Here is a 2685-nt window from a genome sequence, read left to right on the forward strand (position 1 = left end):
ATAAGCCTGTAAAATATTTTACAGCATTTTTGAACTGCACGATTACCACTTAATACATATGTGATATTTTTGACTGGAGCATATTTGCAATGACTCACCTGTGAAACAATGAAAGTACGCTCATGCTATACTTTAATATTTAATAAAGTGGACTCCTCACACGAGATAGTCCTACAAACACTATTGCAAAGTGTACACCAGGGCATACTCTCTCGAATAGTGACACTCGTACAGCCATACCATATTGGATATGCTCAATCATGTCTGATCTTGGCAGCTATACAGTGTTGGGCCTGGTTAGTACTTGGATGGGAGACCACTTGGGAATACCAGGTGCTGTAGGTAGAGATACATAGGAGGTGGACTGGGAAAGAGTGGTAACACAGCTAAGTGTTCATATGATAATGTTCCTATACCTAAGAGGTTGCTCATTTCAGGGTTACTAAGGTAACTATCTTCCTACAAAAATATTTAATGATATTTACACGTTAGTCAGACTTCAACCACACTAATGTAGGAGATTGATTACCTTGATTATTGAATATTTTCGCCATATCCAATCTAAATTAAGTTTGTTTAGCAAGGGGACCTGTATAATTTTAAGGACTATCATTAAAGGTTATATTTTATGTAAATGTTGATGTAAGAGTGCCCCAACAACAAGTCCTTCTTTGTTTCTTTTTCTTTGGTAGACAATGAGAGGGTGACTGCACTGGGTGATGACAGGGAGAGGATGACAGCACTGGGTGACGACAGGGAGAGGGTGACAGCACTTGGTGATGACAGGGAGAGGGTGACAGCACTGGGTGATGACGGGGAGAGGGTGACAGCACTGGGTGATGACAGGGAGAGGGTGACAGCACTGGGTGATGACAGGGAGAGGGTGACCACACTGGGTGATGACCATGAGAGGATGACAGCACTGGGTGACGACAGGGAGAGGGTGACCACACTGGGTGATGAGGATAGGGTGACAGCACTGGGTGACGACAGGGAGATGGTGACAGGGTGACAGTACTGGGTGACAGGGAGAGGGTGACGACAGGGAAAGGGTGACAGCAATAGGTGACAGGGAGAGGGTTACAGCAGTGGGTGAGGGTGATGGCAATGATTGACGAAAGGTAGAGGGTGACAGCAATTGGTGACAGGGAGAGGGAGATAGCACTGAGTGACAGGGAGAGGGTGATAGCGCTGAGTGACATGGAGAGGGTGATAGCACTGAGTGACAGGGAGAGGGAGATAGCACTGAGTGAGAGGGAGAGGGAGATAGCACTGAGTGACAGGGAGAGGGAGATAGCACTGAGTGACAGGGAGAGGGAGATTGCACTGAGTGACAGGGAGAGGGTGATAGCACTGAGTGACATGGAGAGGGTGATAGCACTGAGTGACATGGAGAGGGAGATAGCGCTGAGTGACATGGAGAGGGTGGTAGCGCTGAGTGACAGGGAGAGGGAGATAGCGCTGAGTGACAGGGAGAGGGAGATAGCGCTGAGTGACATGGAGAGGGAGATAGCGCTGAGTGACAGGGAGAGGGTGATAGCACTGAGTGACAGGGAGAGGGAGATAGCACTGAGTGACATGGAGAGGGTGATAGCACTGAGTGACAGGGAGAGGGAGATAGCGCTGAGTGACAGGGAGAGGGAGATAGCACTGAGTGACATGGAGAGGGTGATAGCACTGAGTGACAGGGAGAGGGAGATAGCGCTGAGTGACAGGGAGAGGGAGATAGCACTGAGTGACAGGGAGAGGGAGATAGCACTGAGTGACAGGGAGAGGGTGATAGCACTGAGTGACAGGGAGAGGGTGATAGCACTGAGTGACAGGGAGAGTGAGATAGCACTGAGTGACAGGGAGAGGGAGATAGCACTGAGTGACAGGGAGAGGCAGCTCCTCTGTGTCCCGGTCCTCCAAGCTGCTCCATGTCTTTAGTTTTCTCCCCTGCATCCCAGAATGCCAGGCGTGGCCGCGATTACGTCACGCAGTACGCCGCACAGGCATTCTAAGAGACAGTGGAATGGTCTTAGGGTAGTGTCTAAATCCCCTTCACGGAGAGGACCCTGACATCATCAGCCAGTGTCCAGCGTCATTCCCTACCATCCAAGTGGGCATAGAGGGGGAATATAACCATGTGGCTAGCGCAGCGAACCTGCGAGGGGACAACTTTCTTGTTTAAATGGGGACAACTTACTTTTTTAGTTGGCCTTCATGGGCATGAACTGCACTCACGTCACTTCCAGGTCCCTAGCAAGAAGGGGAAATAAGCTCTACCATGGTCTTAGAAACAGTGGGAACTGGAGGAGGCAGTGGTCATCATGGCACCGCCGGATTAGCTGCAGCCTGAACACTGTCAATGATTGACAGTACAGGCTGTACTGTCAATCACCAACAGTGTTCAGGCCAGCGGCTGCTGCACTGGTGGCACCGGCGGGCAGCGCAACGGATATAGTATAATAAGTCAGTGTGACTTATTGTGATGCCGGCTTCTGTGGTGGACAGTGTCGGGACTCAGGACATGGCACCCTTACAGCTTGGCGGCGTACGCGGATGCATACCTTGTGTAATGGGCCGTCGGGCCCTGCATGCGTCTCAATTAAGCTATTGCTTCAACCATCTGTGCTTTGAGGCATATAATGACAAAGTCATAGCGAACTGAATCGGAACACTGCGCTAGGAGTAAATCACCCC

At 50.2% G+C, this 2685-nt stretch overlaps 1 pseudogene; it reads left to right on the top strand.

The window, feature by feature from the left end:
• The first annotated feature begins 226 nt into the window (after window positions 1-226).
• LOC148477508 (5S ribosomal RNA) lies at window positions 227-345 on the top strand (annotated as a pseudogene).
• Window positions 346-2685: the final 2340 nt, after the last annotated feature.

This window comes from Taudactylus pleione, unplaced genomic scaffold (assembly GCF_031769625.1).
Source record: "Taudactylus pleione unplaced genomic scaffold, aTauple2 ptg000711l, whole genome shotgun sequence".
Classification (NCBI taxonomy): domain Eukaryota; kingdom Metazoa; phylum Chordata; class Amphibia; order Anura; family Myobatrachidae; genus Taudactylus; species Taudactylus pleione.